At 35.2% G+C, this 25,306-nt stretch overlaps 1 long non-coding RNA gene across 1 annotated transcript in view; it reads left to right on the plus strand.

Annotated features, from left to right (window-relative positions):
* Positions 1–1,798: 1,798 nt before the first annotated feature.
* LOC129033799 (uncharacterized) overlaps positions 1,799–25,306 on the plus strand; it is a 54,293-nt gene continuing 30,785 nt past the window's right edge. The window contains exons 1-3 of the long non-coding RNA XR_008501673.1: positions 1,799–2,022; positions 2,506–2,670; positions 22,989–23,105. This is a non-coding gene — a long non-coding RNA (uncharacterized LOC129033799). The remainder of the gene's footprint in view (positions 2,023–2,505; positions 2,671–22,988; positions 23,106–25,306) is intronic.

The following is a 25,306-nucleotide window of genomic DNA, read 5'->3' on the forward strand; positions in this document are numbered from 1 at the left end:
GTGTTGGGGTGGAAGCCAGGCAAAGGAGTATACAAAGGAGTATAGCATTAATGTGTCTAATGCTATCGGTAAGTCAGGTAAGATGAGGAATGAGAATCAGATGTAACAAGACAGAAGTCTTAGGTGTCCTTGATAAGGGCAATGTTGATAACGAGAGTTGGGGATTTGAAAACGAAACTGCAGTGAGTTTGGGAGAAAATGGGAGGAGAGTAAATGGACATTTAAATTTGTTTTTGTGTGACTTTTATTTAAGCAAAATTTTTAAAATAGATTATTTTTGTAGCAGTTTTAGATTTACCAAAAAATTGAGAAAAGAGTTTCCATATAGTTCTCATCTCCCACAGTTTCCCCTATTGTTAACATCTTGAATTAATGTAGTGCATTTATTACAACTGATAAATGAACATTGATAAATTATTATTAACTAAAGCCCATAGTTTACAATAAGGTACATTCTTTGTGTTGTACAGTTCCATGAGTTTTGAAAAATCTATATTGTCATGTATCCATCATTACAGTTAAAATTTTAAATCATAGATCAATTGCTTACTAGCCGTGTGATCTTGAACAAATTACCTCAATCTGAGTCTCTATAAATTGTTGTGGTTAATTAAATAAGAAGATGAAAATGCCTAGAATGAATACTGACACCTATTAAATGTTAATTTTCTTCCATTCTCTTTTGAATAAAAACCAGAAGATATAGTCAAATACCTATAGTTTTCTTAAAGTGCAACTTTGCAATTTTACAATAAATTACATGTTTTCTGTTTATTGTGTCTTTAAAAAAATTTCAGGACATATATCCTCCCCAAATAAATGTTTTACTATCATAATTTTTAGTATTTGGTCCAGATGACTCTTTTGGTTCAGGGTGATAAAGAGGCCAAGTCATCAGTTGATCTTTATATGGGTCAGTTTGTTCTGCAATAAGAAAAATGGTTACATTGCCACAGATAGCACATCTCACCAACCCTGGCCATCCATCTCTCAGATAGACTGAAAGAGGCCTCAGCCCATGCACGCAGATTTCCCAGTGCAATTTCATCACTTTTAGAGAAACAACAAACGCTATAAGGCTTTCAAGCAATAGAACACATTCTTAAGTGAAAGCCGTTCCATGTAGTTTTTGGCAGAAGGAATTTAAACATTGCATGGAATGTTAATTAGATAACCTTTAAAGACCCCTTTAGCCTGATACCTGCACAAAATTTATTTAAAAGCTAGCAAAATAAATGTGAGTTTCTGGGGTCAGAAAACTGTATTCTTAAGGAGGAAAACTGACTTTGAGAAGAAATTGGTTTAAAATCTTAAAAGAAGTTTTGATGGGTTTGACAGAAGAAAAGAAAACGGAGATTTTTTGTTTGGTTTGGTTTTGGAAGCTGCAATGATCTTTTGTTTCATGGAATGAAAATATATTTTGATAAGAAACACTGTATTTGGGGAAAGTATCCAATTTGTGGAATGATGCAGCTAATGATTAGGCTGAGTTGAACTGGATTGATTCAATAAGAAAATAGAAAATAGAAACAAACGTGCTTTTTCCAGCTTTTCTGAAAAATTTATATTAAAATGTATCTTTTTGAGTTGGAATGGAAATCTAGTAATAGTTGTTGGTCTTGAATTGACAATAAATCTTGTCATGGGAGGTAGAGTTAACTAAGAGTCAATGTTACCAAAGGTGGCATTAATGGGTATAATCCACCCTCCAGACAGAGAAAGTTAGATTAGCAGCAGTTTTTGGCATCAGTTGCAGAATTTGGAGGGACTGAGTTGGATAAGGGAGAATAGAGTGGCAGAGATTTCACAGCAATATGAATTCATGTTTCGGATAAAAACTAGACAAGATTTAGTGTCAGGTTAGACACTAACCTGACTAGGGCAAGAGAAGTCCGAAAAAGTAAGCCAAAGAGATATTGAAGAGAATCCTTCTGGCTGCCCCAGATTGTCTCATTTGGACGGATTGCTCAGGTTTCCAGGGTAGAGCCCTCTACCAAGTCACTCTTTATAACCCTCACAGAGGTAGGTTTCCATTTACTAGGTAATTTATTTAATACCTTCATGAGTTTTGGTATATTCATGTACCATCATATGATCGACTTATATTTTCTTGTATTAATTGATTTTTTAAAGCCATAAATACATTTGTCTTAAAAAGGAACTTTGTATTATTAATACTATTTTAAATGGAACATCTTTCACTGTAAAAGGAAGGTAACTATAAATATAAGTACAATGGAAACAAGGCAGTGTTATTAATAATTAGTAACTAATTATTAATAACTAAGAGTAGTGAGTAGCTGATTACTCTTGCACTTTTGCCAGGCTTTGATATTTGATGTACACTTTCTCTTTATTAAATGGGATATTACCTAAGTGTTGGATCATTGATAAAGACAAGTACCAAATCGAGTCTCCCTCTCCAATGAGAAGAGCTGAAAGAATATAGAAAAAAGACACAATTTTTTCATTATATGATTCAATGTTATTTATTGCCTTGTCTAGCCATAATGTGAACACTTTTCATATACCAGCTGGTTTGGATGCTGATTCCCTTCCAATCTCATGCTGAAATCTGAGGGGAATTTTGGATGTGAGGCCTAATGGGAGGTGTTTGGATCATGGGTGTGGATTCCTCATGGATGAATAGATTAATGCCCTCCCTCAGAGGTGAGTGAGTTCTCACTCTATTATTTCCTGCTAGAGTTGGTTGTTTGAAGGAGTCTGGCACTTTCCATGCTCTTTCTTGCTTCCTCTGTTGCCATGTGATCTCTGCACACATTGACTCTCCTTTACCTTATACCATGAGAGGGAACAAGCTGAGGAACAGTCTGGGAACTCTTCACCAGATGCAGATTTCCAATCTTGAACTTTCCAGCTACAGAATTATGAGCCAAATATATATTTTTTCTTTATAAATTACCCAGCCTCAGATATTACTTTATAGCAACACAAAATAAATTAAGACACCACCCAAGATCATTTCATGCACCACTCAAAATCGTTTTGGGGAAATATTGTTCTAGAATAAAATTTCTAAAATCTGGAACAATACCAACATTTATGTGTAAACTTCTGCTGATCTATGAAAGCTTGTTGCTGGGTCTGTATCAAAGAAAAATTATGGATAATATGTGAATTTTTTATTAGTAAAGTGAATTCAATTTATGAATATTTTGAGATTATGCCTTATTTTTAATGTTAAAATGTTTTCTCACATAAAGTGAGGATGATGGAGGAGGAAATTCTAACTTTATATTGAAAACATGTAAATACTTGTTCTCTATTTTGATAAGTCTTTTGTGATTGATTAACACCACAGTTTAGGAAACTATGGGTCTAGTCTTTTAATCTTGAAAGGTTGCAGATTCTCTACTTATTCTTGTGCTCCTTTCATATATTGGGATCTTATGTGTAAGGATACCTCAGAGAAGTAAGCTCTAGCTTATCTGTGGGTCTACCTTATAGAGACTGTAAGATGAGGGGAAAAATGAATGTCTTTGATGAGTGAAATGGTGAATGTCTTTGATGAGTGAAAACTCTTATGTGTGAGATAGTTTGATCATCTTCCTGGAACTGGCGTTACCTGAGTCAGAGGGAATGTTATATCCTTGGATTTGGATTTTAAAAGGTCTGTGATGTTCATAGCTTTTGAGACTCTTGTTCTTTCTTACTTACGGGGGAAAAAAAACAAAAAACCAAGAAGAAAACAAAACTCTGTTGCCCCAGTCTTTAGTCTTCCCATCACTTAAAGTGCAAGAGGCAGAGATCCTGCTAGGAGAAATCATGACCAAAAAACTTTAGATTCCTCAAATTATATTTACGTGATATTAAAGACACATCGCTTGTTTACTTTAGAAATTAGAATTGAAATCCAAAGGCATTAAGTGAGGTAATGCCAGCTGTGTTTGCATTGGCATGCCTTTATACATGTCGGCACAAAGCTAGTTATAATATTCCTATCTCATCCTCTGAATTTCGATAGGTTCCCTAGTGTCATTTCCTTTTTTTATGTTTTTTTTCCTGATTTTGGTCATTTGTTTCTTTTTTCTGTTTTTCTTGTCAGAGTGGCTAAAGTTTTATTATCAATTTTGTTAATAAAAGAATAATATTTTAGTTTGATTGTTTCCTTCCCTTTTATTGTTTTCTACATAATTGGTTTCTGTTCTGATCTCTATTATTTGCTACATTCTACTTAATTTTGGTTTAATTTTTCTCTTGTTTTTCTATGTTCTTAGAGTGGAAAATGTTAAAATCTTTCTTTCCAATATAAGGCTTTAACACTATACACTTTTCTTTAAGCAAAAAATTAGCTGCATGACTGCATAGTATGTACTTTTAATTTTCTGTATATTATGATGCTTTCACATCTTAAAAAATCTTTGTAGTTGGGGAGATACTGCTCCTCAACAGGGGTAGCTTAGTTCTACAGATAGCAAGGGCTCAGCTTGGAGTATGCCCTTCATATGCAAACTAACCAATCTGGAACCATATGCCCTCTATCTGCCCTTATATCTCAGGAGACAATATTTATCTACTTTAATCATCCCATGGCCAGGTACTGGGCAACCAGGGGCTACCTATGATTAAGAGTTCATTAAAATATTCAAATGAGCCAATCCTAGATCATTTGCCTTGCCTTGCCTTGCCTTTCCTGCAGAAACCCCAACAAAGGCTCTGGCCTAATGTCTTCCCCTCATTTCTGCTTCTGCTTCCTGACCAAAAGGTGGTGTTCCTTCTGTAGCCATTTGTAGCAAGCCATGACTCTCATTTCTAGGGGAACTGTGAGTAACACTCAACTTTTCTTTCAGTGGCATTCATCTTTTCATGTACTTAGTCACCTTTAAAAATTTAAGCCCTTGGCACAGAATAATTCCATAAGTTTGTCATTTGTGTTTTTGTTTCCATTCAGTTCAAGAGATTTCCTAATTCCCCTTATGATTTCTTCTTTGACTTATTGACTACTTAGAAGTGTGTTAATTTTCAAATTTTTGGGGATTTTCTAAATGTATTTATGTTGCTAACTTCTAATTTAAATTTATTATAGTAAAGAACATATTTTGTATGATTTCAATCCTTTAAATTAACTGAGATTTTGTTATGGCCTAACATTTGATCTGAGAGTGTTCCATGTGGGCTAGACAATAATGTGTGCACTGTTGTTGGATACAGAGTCTATAAATGTTGGGTCAAGAAATCTGATACTGTTATTCAAGTCTTCTATATCCTTATCAATTATATTTATAGTTGTTTTATGAATTACTGAAAGTAGTATTGAAATCTCCAACCATATAATTGTTGAATTGTCCATTTATCCATTTAATTCTGTCGTTTTTGCTTGGTAATCATGAGTTTCTTTTGTTAGGTACATTTATAATTTCAAGTATTACTGAAGTATTGATTCCTTCATTATTATTAAATTTCCTTATTTTTCTGCCTTGAGTAATGTTTCTTGTCTGAAATTCTATTTTATCTGCTATTAATTTAGCCATTGCAGCTTTCTAATATGTATGGTTTGCATGGTATAAATTTTTCCATCATTTAACTTTTCTCTCTTGTCTTTAAATCTCAATGTGCCTGTTATAGAACATATGTACTTTGGTTTTGATTTTTTTAATCCAGCCTAACAAGTTCACCTTTTGATTGAGATGTTCCATTCATTCATATTTAATGTAGCTATGGATATGTTGTATTTGCATCTATCATTTTTCTTTTCATCCTAAATGTCTTGCGTTTCTTTTAATCCTCTATTCTTCATTTTCTGCCTTCTTCTGTGTTAGATATTATTTGTGTGTACCATTAGATTCCTCTGTTCATTATTAACTATGTTTTAAAAGTTATTCTCTTAGTAATTGTTCTGGGGAATGCAATAGATTATTACAATCTATTTCAGGCCAGTTCTGATAAAATATAATAGTTTTGTTCCAGTGTGGTCCTATATTATTCTCCTCTTTGATTGTTGTGTTATAGCTGTACATCTATATATAAGCAGTTTTATATTTATTGCTTTATTTAGTGTTATGCATTTGAGAGAAAGTAAGAGAATAGATAAAAATATTTTTTATACTTAAAAAAAGTTGCCCACATATTATATCTGATGCTTCTTATTTCTTCCTGTGGATTCAAGTAACTGGTACAATTTTCTTTCAGCCTAAAAAAAATTTAATTTTTTTCTTGTAGTAAAAATCTCCTAATAGCAAATTATTTTCAAAAAGCAAGTAACTAGAAATATGCTCATTTTACATTTACTTTTGAAGAATAGTTTTGCTGGATATAGAATTCTTGCCAGCAAGTGTTTTTGTTTTACATTAAGCCTTTCAGTATACCATTCCACTGTTTTCTGGCCTTGATTCTTTCTGATGAGAGAGTGATCATTATGTCCTTGTCCCCTGTATGTAATAAACAATTTTTCCTCTTGCTACTTTTAATATTTTCTCTCAGTCTCTCATAAATTTAAGCATGTTATTTCAAGTTGCAGATTTTTCTGCCTTTACCCCTTTGGGATTGACCGTTTACATGTATATTGATATGATTGATGTCATCCCACAGATTTTGTATGCTGTTCATTTCCCTTCATTTTTTATTCACTGTTTTTTATATTAGTTTCCATTATTTTCTCCTTAAGTTCACTGATTCTTTTGCCATCTCAAATTTGCTGTTAAGCCCATCTAATCAGTTTTCATTTCTTGTTGTACTTTTCAATTTTAGAATTTCCATTTGAGTCTTTGCTGGCAAGTTTTTTTGAAATATGATTCACATACCATAGCTCACTCATTTAAAGTGTACAATTCTATGGTATCTAATATACTCACAAAGTTGGACAGCCATTACTGCAATCAATTTTATAAATTTTTATTATACCAAAAAAAAAAATCCAATATCTTTAAGCAACCATTCCCTAACAGCTCTTCCCAAGCCTATACAACTACGAATCTACATTCTGTCTCTATAGATTGTTCATTCTGGACATTTTTCATTTGTTCATTCTGTTCATTCCATTCCATAAATGGAATTAATATGTTTCTTTTATGGGTGACTTCTTTTACTTAACTTAATGTTTTCAAGGTTCATCCATGTTATAGCATGTTTCAGTACTTTATTTCTTTTTATTGTTGAAAAATATTATATGAATATACCACATTTTATTTATCCATTAATCAATTAATAAACATTTGCATTGTTTCTACTTTTTAGCTATTACGAATAATGTTGTTAACAATATTTGTAAACAAGTTTTCATGTAGACATGCGTTTTCAATTATGTTGCATATATACCTAAGAATAGAAATGCTTAGTCATATGATAATTCGTTTCACCTTTTGAGGAACTCCCAGGCTATTTCCAAAATGGCCACACCATTTTACATGTCCACAAGCAGTACTTGCTTCTTTTGTATACACTCTGTTTCTGTATTGAATTCTCTATTTGTCAAGTTACTGTCTTATATTTTGAATATAGTTCATTTTAATTCTTTGCATATATTTATAATGACTTTTCAAAACATGTTGTCTGCTCGATCCTATATCTGGGTCTACTTAGAGTCAGTTTTTCATTGACTGCCTTTTCCCCTTGAAAAGTAAGCTCTGCTACTTTGAAAATGTCATATACAGGCATATACCTTGCAGATATTGCGGGATTGGTTCCAGACCACCACTATAAAGGGAATATCACAATAAAGTGAGTCATACAAATATTTTTTCCCAGTGTATATAAAAGTTACGTTTTAATGAAAGCCGTGTATGACAGACCCACAGCTAGTACCATAACACATGGGAAAAACTGAAAGCCTTTCCTTTAAGATCTGAAACACAATACTGTCACCACTGTTATTCAGCAGAGTAATGGAAGTTCTAGCTAGAGTGATCAGACAAGAGAATGATATAAAGGGCATCCAAATTGTAAAGGAAGAAGTCAAATTATCCTTATTTTCAGATGACATGATTTTATATTTGGAAAAACCTAAATACAAGAAAACTATTAGAACTGATAAAGGAATTCAGCAAAGTGTCAGAATACAAAATCAATATACAAAAATCAGTAACATTTCTATATGCCAACAGTGAACAACGTGAAAAAGAAATTTTAAAAAGTAATCCCATTTACAATAGCTATACATAAAATTAAATACTTAGGAATTAACCAAAGAATTGAAAGATCTCTATAATTAACCCTATAAAAACACTGACAAAAGAAATTGAAGAAGACCCTAAGAAATGGAAAAATGTTCTATGTTCATGAATTGGAAGAACCAATATTGTTAAAATATCCATGCTACCCAAAGCCATCTATAGATTCAATGCAATTTCTATCAAAATACCAAGGACATCCTTCACAGATGTAGAAGAAACAATCTTAAAATTTAGATGGAACCACAAATGACCCAAAATAGCCAAAGCCATCCTAAGCAAAAAGAACAAGACTGGAAGAATCACATTACCTGACTTCAAATTATACTACAGAGCTATAGTAACCAAAACAGCATAGTACTAGCGTAAAAGCTGACACATAGACCAATGGAACAGAATAGAGGATGCAGAAAGAAATCCACACACTACACTGAACTCATTTTTGACAAAGATGCCAAGAACATGTGCTAGAGGAGAGACAGTCTTTTAAATAAATGGTGCTGGGAAAACTGGATATCTATATGCAGAAGAAAGAAACTAGACTCCTATCTCTTGCCATATGCAAAAATCAAATCAAAATGAATGAAGATTTTAATCTAAGACCTCAAACCATGAAAGGACTATAAGAAAACATTTGGAAAAATCTCCAGGACATTGGTCTGGGCAAAAATGTCTTGAGGAACACCCCAGAATCACAGGCAACCAAAGTAAGAATGGAAAAATAGGATCACATCAAGTTGAAAAAGTTTCTGCACAACAAAGATGCAATCACAAAGTGAAGAGACAACCCACAGAATGGGAGAAAATATTTGCAAACTACTCACATGACAAGGGATTATTCACCAGAATATATAAGGAGCTCAAGCAGCTTTATAGGAAAAAAACCCTAACAATCTGATCAAAAGATGGGCCAAAGATTTTAATAGACATTTCTCAAAAGAAGACATTGAAAAGGTGCTCAACATCACTGATCATCAGAAAAATGCAAATTAAAACTACACTGAGTATTATCTCACCCCAGTTAAAATGACATGTATTTAAAAAACAGGCAATAACAAATGCTGGCGAGGCTGTGGAGAAAAGGGAAACTTTGTACGCAGTTGGTGGGAATGTAAATTGGTACAATCATTAAGAGAACAGTTTGGAAGTTCCTCAAAAAACTAAAAATTGAGCTACCATATGATCCAGCAACCCCACTACTGGGGATATATCCAAAAGAAAGGAAATCAATATATTGAAGAGATATCTGCACTCCTATATTTGTTGCAATGCTGTTCACAATAGCTAAGATTTGGAAGCAACCTAAGTGTCCATGAGCAAATGAATGGAGAAAGAAAATGTGGTACATATAAACAATGGAGGGCTGTCCAGCAATAAAAAAAATGAGATCCCATCATTTGCAACAACATAGATGGAACTTGAGATCATTATGTTAAGTGAAATAAGCCAGATGCAGAAAGACAAACATTGCATTTTTTCACTTATTTGTGGGGTCTAAAAATCAAAACACTGGAACTCATGGATATAGGGAGTAGAAGGATAGTTATTAGAGGCTGGAAAGGGTGGTGCAGAGTTGCGGAGTATGTGGAGATGGTTAAAGCTTACAAAATATAGAAAGAATGACTAAGACCCACTATTTGATAGCACAACAGATGACTATAGTCAATAATAACTGTACATTTAAAAATACCTTTGAAAGTGCAATTGGATTCTTTGCAAATCAGTGGATAAATACTTGAAGGGATGGATAATGATGTGTTTATTTCATATTGCACACCTGTATCAAAACATCTCATGCAGATGTATGCCTACTATGTACCCAAAAAAATAAAAAATAAAAAATTTTAAAAAGTTATGTTTATACTATAATGTAGTCTATTAAATGTACAATAGCATTATGTCTTTAAAAAAGAATGCACATACTTTAACTGGAAAGTGTTTTATTGCTTAAAAATACTAATAGTCATCTAAGCCTTCAGAGAGTAATATTTTTGCTGGTGGAGGGTCTTGCTTTGATGATAATGGCTGCTGACTGATCACAGAGGTGGTTGCTGAATGTTGGAGTGACTGTGGAAGTTTCTTACAATAAGACAACGATGAAGTTTGCTTCCTCAATTGACTCCTGTTTTCACAAAAGATTTCTATATAACATGCAATGCTGTTTGATACCAGTTTACCTATAGAACTTTAATCAAAATTGAATTAAATCCTTTCAAATGCTACCGCTACATTATCAATAGTTTATGTATTAGGTTAGTGCAAAAGTAGTTGTGGGTTTTGCCATTGAATATAATGGCCAAACCGCAATTACTTTTGCACCAATCTAATAATATTCTAAATCATTGGTCGTCATTTCAAAAACGTTTATAGTATCTTCACCAGGAGTAGATTTCATCTCAAAAAAACTAGCTTCCATTGCTTATCCATAAGAAGCAAGTCATCCATAGGAAGCAAGTCATCATCTGTTCAAGCTTTATTAATATTATGAGAATGCAGCAATTCAGTCATACCTTCAGGGTTCGTATATCTAATTTTAGTTTTCCTACAGTTTGTACCATATCTGCAGTTACTTCCTCCAATGAAGTCTCACATCCCTCAAAGTCATTCACGACAGCTGAAATCAACTTCTCCCAACTTTCTCTTAATTTTGATGTTTTGACCTTCTCTTATGAATTGCAAATGTTCTTAATGGCATCTACAATGATGAATCTTTCTCAGAAAGTTTTCAATTTATGTTGCCCAGATCTATCAGAGGAATCACTATCTATGGCAGCTATGGCTTTACAAAATGTATTTCTTAAATAATAAGTCTTGAGAGTCAAAATTACTCTTCGATCCAAGGGATGTGGAATGAATGTTGTGTTAGCAGGCATGAAATATTAATCATCTATACATCTCCAACAGAGCTCTTGGGTGACTAGGTGCATTTTCAATGAGCAGTAATATTTGGAAAGGAATTTTTTCTGGGTAATAGTTCTCAACAGTGGTTTTTAAATATTCAGCAAACCATGCTGTTAACAGATGTGCTGTCATCCGGATTTTGTTCCATTTATAGAGCACAGAGTAGATATAACATTATTCTTAAGGGCTCTAGGATTTTCAGAATGGTAAGTGGGCATTAGCTCCAAGTTAAAGTCACCAGCTGCATTTGCACCTGACAAGAGAGTCAGCCTGTCCTTTAAAGCTTTAAAGTCAGGCAAAGTCTATGATAGCATCTTAGATAGCATCTTATTCAAATACTGTGTAAGACTGTTTTATCTGCATTGAAAATTTGTCGTTTAGTGTAACCACCTTTACAATTTATCTCAGGTAGATATTCTGGATAACTAATATTGCAGTTTCTACGTCAGCATTTGCTGCTTCCTCTTGTACTTTTATGTTATAGGGGCGGCTTCTTTCCTTAAACCTCATAAACTAACCTCTACAATTTGAAACATTTCTTCTGCAGCTTCCTCACCTCTTTCAGCCTTCACTGAATTGAAGAGAGTTAAGGCCTTGCTTTGAAGTGGGCTTTGGCTTAAGGAAATGTGGCTAGTTTAATCTTCTATGCAGACTGCTAAAACCTTCTCCATATCAGCAACAAGCCTGTTTTGCTTTCTTATCACTCATGTGTTCACTGGAGTATCACTTTTAATTTCCTTCAAGAGCTTTTCCTTTGCATTCACAACTTAGCTAACTGTTGCAAGAGGCCTAGCTTTTGGTTTGTCTCAGCTTTTGACATGCCTTTCTCATTAAGCCTAATCATTTTCAGCTTTTTATTTAAAGTGAGAGATGTGCAACTCTTCATTTTGGTTGGACACTTACAGGCCATTGTAGGGTTATTATAGACCTAATTTCAATATTGTTACATCTCAAGGAATAAGGAAGCTTGGGGAGAGGGAGAGAGATAGGGGAACAGTCAGAACGCACACAACATTTATAAAGTTCCTTGTCTTATATGGGCGTGATTTGTGATGCCTCAAACATTGCAATGGTAACATCAAAGATCGCTGATCAGAGATAAACATAACAGATAAAATAATCATGAAGAAGTTTGAAATATTGAGAGAATTACCAGAATATGACATAGAGACACAAAGTGAGCACATGCTATGGAATAAATAGTGCCAATAGACTTGTTTGACTCAAGGTTGCCACAGACCTTCAATTTTTAAAAAATGGAATATCTGCCAAGTGCAATAAAGTTAAGTGCAAAAAAAAGGAGATGTGCTGGTATATTTTTTTTATAGTTTAAATTTGAAATGTTTACACAAGTCCTTCTAGCAACTTTGGCTTTTTTTTTCTGAGCACTTTTTAAATTGATTTTTTTTTTAAGTTTAGAGACGGAGACTCACCATATTGCCTAGGCTGGACTTAAATTCCTGGGCTCAAGCAATCCTCTTGCCTCAGCCTCCCCAGTAGCTAAGACTACAGTTGCATGCCACCATGCTGGGCCCGAGCATTTTGTAATAAGTAGCTTTTCAGGACTTAAACTTTAGTGTTTTGTTGCTGATGTCTTTGCTATTTTTTTTTGTTTATTGTTGTGTTAAACCTGACTATTTTAGTGCTTGTTCCATTGTCTGCACAGCTTTGCATTCAGCTAATGTTTGCAACAGTATTTGTTCTTAAACAACTTGAGCTTCTATGTGTGCTTGGGGGAGTGTTACATGAACATGCAAAGTTCAGCTAGCTCTCAATTTCATCTTGGCTTTCACTTTCATCTTGACTCCCTTAGACCTCCTCTTTGTGTGTGTATAGTTTTTTAATCAACCAGGGATATGGAGAGCTTATCTAGCCCTTCTCTGGCACTCTTGTGTTCATAATCTCCTCGTTTTGTTTCTGGCTGGACATTGCTTATGTGAAATGGGATTGAAGCCTCGAGTTTTCAGAGCCATGGGTTTTCTTTGTTTCCTTTCAAGTTTGCTGCTTACTGTCAATGCTGTCATGGATTTTTGCCCACTGACCTAAATGAAGTCAATTTCCTTTGGCAGAAAGGTTGATAGTTTCTCTGGCCAGCTCTACAGGGGTAAAAATAACATTCTTGTTGAAAAAAATAGGAGGTAGGGTGCAGGAAGAAGGGTACAAGTAGTGGTGGAATGAGAATTTTGCCTAGAGGCAAAAGCCACAGATCATCACTCTTTTTACCTTCATAAATAAGTTAAAAAATCTTAGTAATAAATGACTCTCAATTAATCTTTTGTCGGTGGCCAATTTCCATTGCCTCCAAAATGATCATTTTAGACAATTTTATTGAATTTTGTACTTCTTGGGGGCAAACGTATTCATAGATCTTTTCAACTTTCCATAGCCATAAAGTTTACCTGCTCTTAGTTTTCTTCACTCTCCTAGAATATGATTTCTATCCTTCAGATTACCATCTGATTAAAAATGGCTGCTACAGCTCAGATATCACATTAAAGTTCCTGGTCAAAAAAACCAGAAAGGGTGAAAGTATAAAATTTTTGTCTCTGCCTGCTGATTCATGTCCTTTTAAAAAGCCTTACTGGTTGTCCACACAACACTTTTGCTTACATATTATTGGTCAAAACCTAATCATATGGCCATAACTAGGTGTATGGCATATTGGGAAATGTTATTTTAAAATTTATTTTCCATGCAAATAGAATCAGAGTGGCCAGGTGCAGTGGCTTACTGGGTCATCCCCCCACACTCTCTCTCTCTCTCTCTATGTATATATATATATAGAGAGAGAGAGAGAAATGAGATTTCTTAGGAAAAAGAAGAGAACAGCTATTGAATGGCAACCAACATCTCTACCACACTATCTTTAAATTTCAGCTCAAGTACTATGGTTCTCTTCCTGAAATGCTCAATCTTCCATAAATTATCTCAGCCAATAAAACACTTACCTTTATTCTGTAGAATTCATTTGGTATTTATCACATTCTTCTTTGCTTGACTTCTTGTCTTTTTTATCCAACTGTATAATAAGCCTTCTGAGTGTGGCATTTATTTTTAAACCTCTTTAGAGCTACATGCAGTGTCTAGCACACCTTGCATATAGTTGAAGCTTAATACACTTTTAAAAATTATTTTATCACATTATCAAAAATGAGTAATGGCAAAATGGCAGAACTAGGAGGGAATCAAAGCAAACCTCACCTCTCCCTGCACCACTCTACCTTGTCCTCTCCCCAGTGTGTTTCTAGAATTGACCTAGCTTGTTAAAGTCATCTGATAGTCCATATTTTTTAGACATCCATTGGTAACTTTTTCCAGGAATACTTTACTTCATGTGAAACTTTCTTTCAAACTTTACTTTGTGGGGTTCATGACTGTATTAAACCAGTTTGCATTGCTATAAAGAAATGCATAAGGCTGGATAATTTATAAAGAAAAGAGGTTTATTTTGGCTTGCAGTTTTGCAGGCTGTACAGGAAACATGGTGCCAGCATCTGCTTCTAGTGAGGGCCTCAGGGAATTTACAGTCATGGTGGACAGTGAAGGAAGAGCTGGAGTGTCACATGGTGAGAGACGAAGCAAGTGAGAGGGAAGAGGTCCCAGACTCTTTTAAACAATAAGATCTCATAGGAACTACACCAGTGAGAACTCACTCATTATTGTGAGGAAATCACCAAGCCATTTATGAGGGATCTGCCCCCAAGACCTAGACACTTGCCACTGGCCCTCACCTCCAACACTGGGGATCACATTTCCACATGAGATGAGGAGGGGCCAAGCATCCAAACTATATCAATGACTGAGCTACAGCTTCTCAGAACTGTAGATGGCCGTCTGTGAAGCAGGAGTTGGTAGCCATCCAGCTTTCCTGGGCAGAAGTCCATACTATAAACTGATTGCAAAAATTGGAAAGAATTATCTAGATTCAGTAGAAAAGAAACTACATGGACAGACAGCAGATTCTGAAGTTCAAATAGCCTTTTCTGGCTTGAGCAGCTTCCTGAAGCTCATTGCCAGTCAGGATGAGCTTTGTATATCCCACTAACTCTAGGCACTTGATTTCCTGGGTGCTCTAATCTAGGAAGAGTCAGCCTGGATTCTTCTCCTCAGCCTACGTTTTAAAAAAGAAGAAGAAAATTTAAAAATGGGCATTTGTTTCTGAATTACCTGTAAGTGTATTGCTACAGTCCAAGGGAAGAAGAGCATGACTGAAATTATTTTTAATAACTACATACATTGATTTCTGACCCCAACATATTCTTCGTTGAGATTGCAGCTGTTTCTTAGAAGCTATGGAAAGGCTATAACTTCGTTTTCTGAAAACTTTATGCTAGAGTTAATTTCACTGTGGCCCTCACAGATTCATATGTTTATCTGCAAACTCCTTTCTTTTTGGTCGTTCCTTCCAAATAAAAAAAGCTAACCAGGTTAAGGCATTGAAGGTAAAGACTCCCTCAAAGACAAGAAAAATTACCATATATATTAAACATACTGATTTGTACACACACACGCGTGCGAATACACATGGAGCACCTCGCTATTTAATCTGATATATATATATCAGATTTTATATATATATATATATATCTAAAGTTGTTATAACTATTAAATTAAAGTGGTGGCTTGGAAATGCAGCATTTTGTGGTGTTGCCAAAGAAAACAGTGACTCCTGAGTTGAGAGGTTTTGTAAACTGGGATGTCCTATCTAGCTAAACTAAGATCGAACTATTTGAAATGTAAGAACATATTTTGTGCTAATCTAGACCATAGAAGGACAGCATGCAAAATAATTTTCAAATAAACACTTTTTAAGTATTTTTTATGCTTTGGTTTCCTCACCTGTAAAATGAGAGAGTTGGATCAGGATATCTCAGAAGCCTATTTCAGCTCCATGGTTTTAGAGCTTTACAGAAAATCAGCGGACTAAAATCAACATGGTAGACTGACATTATACTGAATTTAATGAAATTTCTGATATCCTCAGTAAGACTTTCCTGTCTAAACTAACACAATCACATTGAACACTGATTACATTATGCTTCCTATCCCTCCCCATTTCCTCATAAATATGGGTTGTCGCAAATAATTTTCCTAAGGTTTGGACTGTGGTTTAGTTGAATTCTTAGTGACTCATTTGCATGCTGTATCATTATCTCATTTTGTTTATTGCTCACTTAATCAGGTGCCTCTATGGAATGGCAGTCTCCAGAATATAAAAAGCAAATCGTTAGTCACGGCAGGAAGTAAAAAACAGGTGCATTGTGCTCAGCTATGCCAACTTAATATGGCAGAAAACTATAGTCAGGTTTCTAGGGGGCACCTATCATAAGCTGGGTAAAGTTATTGACTCTCCCTCATAACTTAATCACTTGCTTTCATTCTCAATATATATGAAGCAATAACAACAGCAATATCATCTCCCCCTCAGGCTACAACAACATCCATGCCTTGCATTTTCTGCTTGTTTCAGACCTTCCTCCTCTTTCACAAGAACACTGTGACTTCCTTTCTAATTAAAAAAGATAAGAAATCTTAAATGGCTTCATTTTCTCTCTCTACTTTTGCTCACATCTCCCACTGATATCAAACTATCCCCGAAAGTAGCATTTTTCCTTTTAAAGAGAAGAGGTATGTTCACAATCTCCTTTAAAAACATCCTTCCAACTATCCAAGACTTTGACAAATAAATATTTATTAACTACCTACCATGTGCTAAGCACCAGGGATAATAAAACAAATAAACCATGCTCCCATATAGAGCTCACTATCTAGGGGAATTGATAGGCGTGCAAACTGACAAATACAAATAGCATGGTAAAAGAGATATATCAGAGGTAAATTGTATTACTCAGAGTTCTCCAGAGAAGCAGAACCAACAAGATATATGCAGATATATAAGAGGAGATTTATTATGAAAATTGGCTCATGTGATTATGGAAGTCAACAATTTCCATTATATGCTGTCTGCAAGCTTTAGAGCCAAAAATACCAGTAGTATAATTCAGTCTGACTTTGAAAGGCTGAGAATGAGAAGAACTGAAAGCTTAAGAACCAGGAGGTGTGGGGATTCCTGGTGAAAATCTGAGTTCAAAGGCCTTAGAACCAGGAACTCTAATATCCAAGAGCAGGAGAAAATGGATGACCCAGATCACAAAGACAGAAAGAGAGAATTTGCCTCTTCTCAGACTTTTGTTCTATTTGAGTGGGACCTCAATGGATTGAATGATGCTTGCCAACATTGGTGAGGGTGATCTTCTTTACTCAGTCTATCAATTCAAACGCTAATCTCTTCTTGAAATATCCTTAAATACACAATCAGAAATTGTGTTTTTCTAGCTATCTGGCATCCCTTAGCTCAGTCAAGTTGACACACGAGATCAACCACCACAAAATTACTGGACATATGGGAGCAAATAGATGAAAAGTGCCTAAGTCAGATAGGGCAGTAGGACAGAGTCAAAGAAAGATTTTCAGAGGAGAAAATATCAGCAGTGAGTATTGAAGGGCAATTGTGAATTAGACATTTAAGCAGAAGAAATGGGCACTCTGCGCAGCAGCCAGAACCTATGCCAGGAGGTGAGGGAGCAGTGGGGGAATTGCAAATGGTTAAATATTGTGGAAAAACAGAGTCAGAATAGGGATAAAGGGGAATGTCAAAAAAAATAACAATGACAAGGTAGACAGGGGCCATGATACATAGGCCCAGTAAACTATATTATGGAACTTCAATTTTATTCTAAAGACTCTAGATGCTGGAGAAACAAGAAAGTATTTGAAATAAGACAATCATTTGACTAAATTTGCATTTTAGTATGATCACACTGAATTCAATGTAAAGATCAAGTCAAGGGCAGAGCTAGGCACATAGTAGGACCCTAGAAATTATTTGTTGAATAAATGAATGGTGTCAGGACATGAATGGATTAGTACAGGCATATCTGAAGGCAGAGAGTCCTAGTGATGACTGTTGCAATAATTATTTAAATTAATAATGCTGAGGATGGGGAGAGGAAAATGTATTTGAAAGCAATTAAGGAGGTATAATTGATAAAGGTCTTGATGATTTTTATATAGGTGGGAAAAAAGGAAATGAGGAATGCAAGATGAATACGAAGTTTTTACATTAAACTACTAGATAGAGAAGGCTGGGACATTTCTTTAGGTAGAAGACACAGAAGGTGAAGCAAATAATGGAGAAGAGGATGGAGCTAAATCACTTAAATTTGGACAAGTTGGATTTGAGATGTGGTAGAAACATACGGTTGAATGTTCAAATCAGGAACTTAGGAGATAAGTATGGGTTGAAGATACAGATTTGAGAATCATCACTGAATAAACAATCAGGCCATCAGAGCAGATAAGATCAGTCATGTAACTTGAGTAGAACAAAAAGAAGATCTGAATGGGAGTGACATCAGCAAGATGGCTGCCTCTACTATCCCTCACAGAAATACTAACTGGCAAATATCTACAGACAAGAATGCCTTGTGAAAATCCCTCAGCCAAGGGTGAGGCATAAGAATCCCATTGGCCCACTGACACCAAGGAAAGCTACATTACAGGGGCAAAGAGTTTCACTTTGACCATGTTGCTCCTCCTCCAGGCTGACACAATGCCACACCAAGAGGGTTTCCTTGGACCTACTGTTTCAACAGTAGGAAAAAGGGCCTAAGGCAGACATTCAGCTTCCTCAGCATTCCACATCACTTCCATGAGGCTAATTTATTTCTTGCCTCCTGGGCAACATGAAGGGAATTGGCAGGGCTAGACCACCTGAGGCCCATTATGAACACAAAAGAGGGGTAAAGCTCACAGTGACCAGCACAGAAATTTTGGCAGTGGCACCAAATCCCTGCCAATGGTATTGCTCAAGCTCAGAGTTCAGTCCACAGATGCTGGTGAGGTTGTGGAGAAAAGGGAATGTTTTTACATGGTTGGTGGGAGTGTAAATTAGTTCAACCGTGGTGGAAGGGAGCGTAGTGATTCTTCAAAGATCCAGTGGCAGAAATACCATTTGGCTCAGCAATCCCACCACTGAGTATATGCCCAAGGGGATATAAATTATTTTATTATAAAGATACGTGCATGCATATGTTAATTGCAATGCTATTCACAATAGCAAAGACATGGAATCAACCCAAATTTCCATCAATGATAGACTGGATAAAGAAAATGTGGTACATATACACCATGGAATACTATGCAGCCATAAAAAGGAACAAAATTATGTCCTTTGCAGGGACATGGATGAAACTGGAAGCCATTATCTTCAGCAAACTAATGCAGGGACAGAGAACCAAGCACCGCATGTTCTCACTTATAAATGGGAGCTGAACGATGAGAAAACATGGACAAATGGTGGGGAACTACATACACTGGGGCTTCTGACAGCGGTGGGGTTAAGGGAAGGAAAACATTGGGAAGGATAGCTAATGGATGCTGGGCTTAATACCTGGGTGAATGGTTGATCTGTGCAGCAAACCACCATGGCACACGTTTACCTATGTAACAAACCTGCACATCCTGCATATGTACTCTGGAACTTAAAATAAAAGTTGAAGGGAAAAAAAATCCTAGAAGAAAGCCAAGAAAATCGCTGTTTTGACATTGGCCTTGCCAAAGAATTCATGGCTAAGTCCTCAAAAATCATTGCAACAAAACCAAAAATTGACAAGTGGGACCTAATTAAACTAAAGAGCTTCTGCACAACAAAAGAAACTATCAACAGAGTAAACAGATGGTGGATTGGATAAAGAAAATGTTGTGTATATACACCATGGAATACTACACAGCCATAAAAAAGAATGAACTAATGTCCTTTGCAGCAACATGAATACAGCTGGAGGCCATTATCCTAAGTGAATTACCACAGAAACAGAAAACCAAATAACACATGTTCTTACTTATAAGTGGGAGCTAACCATTGGGTATATGTGGACATAAAGATGGGAGCAACAAGCACTGGAGACTACAAGAGGGAAAAGGGGAGAGGGGGCAAGTGTTGAAAAATACCTATTATTAAGTACTATGTCCACTACGTGTATGACAGGTTCAATCTTACCCCAAACCTCAGCATGACACAATATACCCTTGTAACAAACCTGCCTATGTATTCCCTGAATCTAAAATAAAAGTAAAAAAATATGTCAGGTACAGAAAGATGAATATCACATGTTCTCACTCATATGCCAGAGTTAAAAAAGTGGATTTAACGAAGATAGAGAGTAAATTGGTGGTTACCAGAGGCCTGGAAAGAGAAGGGAGTCAGGGATGAAGGGAGAAGAAAGGGAATATAAATATCTTTATTACCACTGAACTGTACAATTAAAAGGGTAAAGATGATCAATTATATGTGTATATTTTACCCCAATGAAAAAATAAAAAAATTAAAAACTTTGTACAGCAAATAAAACCAAAATGAAAGGGCAACCTATGGATTGAGAGAAAATATTTGCAAACCATATATGTGATGAGAGACTAATATCCAAAATATATAAGGAACTCATACAACTCAATAGTGATAATAGTAATAGTAATAATTTGATTTAAAATGGGCAAAAGACCTATGCAGACATTTTTCGAAAGAAGACATAAAAGTGATCAACAGGTATGTGAACAGATGCTCAACATCACTAATCATCAGGAACATTTGAATCAAAGCCATCATGAGATAGCACCTCACACTTGTTGAAAGTAAGAGATAAGATTTATTAGGAGGATGTAGATAAAAGGGAACTTTCATGCATTGATGATGAGAGTTTAAATTGGTACTGATGTTATTTATAACAGTATAGGACTTCCTTAAAAAATTAAAAACATAACTACCATATGATCCAGCGATTTCATTTCTTGGTATATATCTGGAGGAAACAAAATCCATATGTTGAGAAGATATCTTCACTCCCATGTTCACTGTAGCATTATTCAGAACAACCAAGACGTGGAAACAACCGAAGTAGCCATTGATGGATGAATGAATAAAGAAAATGTTATAAATATATGTATACACACACATATAGTATTTTATTATTATATCTATAACATTATATATATTACTATATATACTATATGTAGAATGTAATGTTATATATAATACAAACATAATATATGTAGTAATGTTATATATATACTATGCATAGTGTGTGTGTGTGTGTGTGTGTGTGTGTGTATATATATAATATAATGTTATTCAGGCATGAAATAGAAGGAAATCCTGCCATTTGCAACAACGTAGATGAACCTGGAGCACCTTATGCTAACTGAAATAAGTCAGCCAGAGCAAGACAAATTCTGTATGATCTCACTTATATGTGAAATCTAAAAAGTGCAAACTCAGAAAAGAGAGAGTAGAATGGTCGTTGCCAGAGTCTAGAGGGTGGGAGAAATGAGGAGATGTTGGTTAAAATGTGCAAATAGTCAATTATGAGAGAATAAGTTCCAGGAATCTAATGCACAGCATGGTGACTATAGTCAAGAAAGCTGTATAGTGTAATTGAAATTTGTAAGAGTACATCTTAAATGCTCTCAATACAAAAAATAAAATTGGTAACAATGTGAGGTGATGGATGTGTTAAATAACTTGAATGTGGTAATCATTTCACAATATATATATATATCAAATTAGTACATACACCCAAAATGTGTGCAATTTTGTTTGTCAATCAAATTATACCTTATTAAATCTGGTAACAAACAAACAAATAGAAAACAAGAGGGCCCAAGATGGAGACTTGAAGAATGCCAACCATTCTGATGAATTTTCCTACTTTCCCATTGATTGTAAATTGTTCTCCTGTCTGTTGAATTATCTAAAGCATGCTGATAAAAATTTGGGTTTCTGAATGTCAATTTTATAATCCTATCCAGCATTAAAACACAAAAGAACAAAAGTAGATGAATATGATGATGATCTCTACGTGTGAACAGGAAGATAATGACTGTGGTGGAAGATTCAAGTAAGAAAACTGACTGAAAGGAGGCTTGCTAAAAGATATCTTGGGTACAAAACTCAGGGGTACATGTAACTCAAGCTTCAGTTGTCAGTAATTCCAGTTGTCAGACTGGAATTATGCCTGGAACTTAGCAAGATAGAGTATCCTTGAGAACTTAAGCTATGAATTGGCTAACCAGCCTGAAAATGAAAGAGTTTAGATTTATAAAATTTACTGTTCCAAAATTATGCCTTTTTCAGCTGGATGCAGTGACTTAGCTGGATACCAAGATTACTTTCTCAAGACGACATTCCTCAGACTATAGGAAGGCAGATTTCTATATAACATGGCTAAATAAGAAAACCACAGGCTAATATACTTTTTTCAGAGGCTATGGAATATGAAAATAGAATTGTGACCCAAAAGTAAGTTTAGTTCCTTGCACATTTGTGACACAATTTCACCAGAAGACATCCTTTTATTTGAGACAGACCTGATGGCTTTGATATAGCAAAAAAAAAACAAAAAAAAACACAAAGCCTAGTTTAACTAAACTTAGAGTGACGATATTCCTTCAAATTTATATCATTTTGCTTGATACTAAAGATTATTACCACCTGTTATTTTCTTAATTGGAACAAAAAATAATTACCCACCATCAGTCCTGCCTTATCCAGTAATATCTGAAAGACTAAAATTTTCCTATGTGTTTCTTCCCCTTTCTTTTTTAACACATATATAACTTCGGCTCCTTTGGAATGTCATATTTTTACTCATTCCACTATTCTGGAATCATTTTTGTTTCTGTCAACTTGAATTTCTCCAAGGACCCAATCCCACTTGTGGCATCAAAATTTGAATCGTTCTTTACTACAGATTGACAAATATTAAAAATAGAAAAAACATTAAAATCCAATTCAATGTAATATGCTTCAATCATCTAAAACCTAGTCCTTTTTAGCTCAGAGTATTTTATTGCTGAATTGTGTTTAGCTTTGCTGACTATAACTTTTTTTTTTTTTTGAAACAGAATCTTGCTCTGTTGCTCAGGCTGGAGTGCAGTGGTGTGATCTCAGCTCACTGTAAGTTCTGCTGCCCAAGTTGAAGCGATTCTCCCACCTCAGCATCCTGAGTAGCTGGACTACAGGTACAAACCACTGCACCTAGCTAATCTTTGTATTTTTAGTAGAGATGGGATATCACCACGTTGGCCAGGCTGGTCTTGAACTCCTGACTTCAAGTGATCTGCCTGTCTTGGCCTCCCATACTGCTGGGATTACAAGTGTGAACCACCATGCTGGCCTGTGACATTTTAATCTAGTCAATCAGTCTTGGAAAATAAAGCCTTGTTTTCTGTGGCACCTAAACCAACTGATATGGTTTGGCTCTGTGTCCCCACCCAAATCTCTTCTTGAATTGTAATCCCCATAATACACAAGTATTGAGGGAAGGACCTATAGGGAAGTGATTGGATCCTGGGGGCCGTTCCCGCATGCTGTTCTTGTGATAGTGAAGGAGTTCTCATGAGAGCTGATGGTTTTATAAGTGTTTGGAAGATACCCCTTCACGACACTCTCCCTCCTGCTGTCTTGTGAAGAAGGTGCCTGGTTCCCCTTCACCTTCCACCATGATTGTAAGTTTCCTGAGGCCTCTCCAGCCATGCGGAACAGTGAGTCAATTAAACCTCTTTCCTTTATAAATTACCCAGTCTCAGGTATTTATTTATAGCAGTGCAAAAACTAATACATCAACCTCTTTGATATCAGTTTCATGTTAAGAATAAGAAAAATAAGGAAGAAAATTGGGAGATCGACATATTGAAATTTAAAGAATAGAATTGGGTTTGAAAAAAATGTTTTAAGTAAAAATCTTTCATGAAAAAAATTTTTCAAAATGAATATGGAGTGGTGGGGAAAATTTGAAGGTGTTGAGAAGATGTTTTAAAAAAGGAAAAGTTGTAAGAGTGAAAAGAAATAGTGTGGTTCAATCCACTGGTTGAGAAATGTTGAGAGAGCAATTTTAATCACCTTTGTTACATTGTCTCTTACTGCCGTGTCTTTCTAAAAGACCCAGTTCAAATCTTCAATTCCCTTTTATTCCATCCTCTTCCTTCCACATTCTCCTTTCTCTCTCTTTCTTCCTTCCACCTACCTTCTTCCTTTTCTTCTTTCTCTTCTCCCTCATCCCTTCCTCATCTCTCTTTTGCAATAAGGGATTCAAAAAACTTGCCAGTATGCATGCAAGTATAAGAGATAAATAAAGGCAAGGGTAAATATGGGTTAGAATAACTGGGAACCGTACCAAATAAATTCACTTCAACAATTTAATTCAGTTTAATTCACTTCAACAATAATTTATAAAGTACCTCCTACATGCAAGACATCCTAGTAAGCACTAGGGACACAAAGATGATATTTAACATATTGTATTAAAGGAGTTTATAGTCAAATATATTTAATTCAGAAATTCATTTACTGTTTTTACTGGAGAGAATTGTCATATTTTCCACTTTTCATCTAATGTTTGCTAAATAACTAAGATCTAGCAAGGATGATTGTTTGCTATTCTGTTGTCTGGGACAATAAGTATTTATCAGTGGAGCTCTTTATGTACGTAGTACAACCTTGACATTTTAGACTCTAAAATTATACCATTATTTAATTTTATCCACCTACAAACAGGAACAGAATGATACGACTAAGTCAGGCAAAGTTTTTCCATCTAGTCTTTGTTGTGACCATGTTGGGAATATTTCATAATGAAGCCCTGTAACTGGAAGCTCCAGGATGATTTTGCTGTGTTTGGGTAGCTTTCCACTGAGCCATAAGGGTGAGTTAGTCATTATAGCAGTGGTAGTCAGGGTTTTCCATTCTAAGAGTTATCTTTCCTCATCTCTCTCTTCTTTCCTTCTCTCTTTCCATTTCTTTCTTAAGCACCTATTAACTCTGCTACAAATGAGGCACTACACTCTAGTAGTGCTCCCTTACTCTGCTCTTCCTATCAATGAGCAGACATTTCAAGGGCCACCCATGACATCTGAAGGCATAAAGTGTATGAATTATTTAAGTTTCATAGTGTCTGGTAGTTTCCATATACAAGTTTTAGATTTCATTTTTTAAGTTGAAATATGAACTTTGTTTGAGAAGTCAAAGACTACGACATAAAAAAATTAACAATGTTCTACATCCCCATCCCCATTTCCTGCTCTATAAAGACAAATTCTTTTCAATACCTTTATCTCTTTCTTTTGTAATTTATCTCTGTATCTCTAACATACCTATATTTTGCTTAAATAATCTTTTAATTACTTTTTTTTTAGTCTTATGTCTTATCTATTGATCCAACATT

This window comes from Pongo pygmaeus, chromosome 2 (genome assembly GCF_028885625.2).
Source record: "Pongo pygmaeus isolate AG05252 chromosome 2, NHGRI_mPonPyg2-v2.0_pri, whole genome shotgun sequence".
Taxonomy (NCBI): Eukaryota; Metazoa; Chordata; class Mammalia; order Primates; family Hominidae; genus Pongo; species Pongo pygmaeus.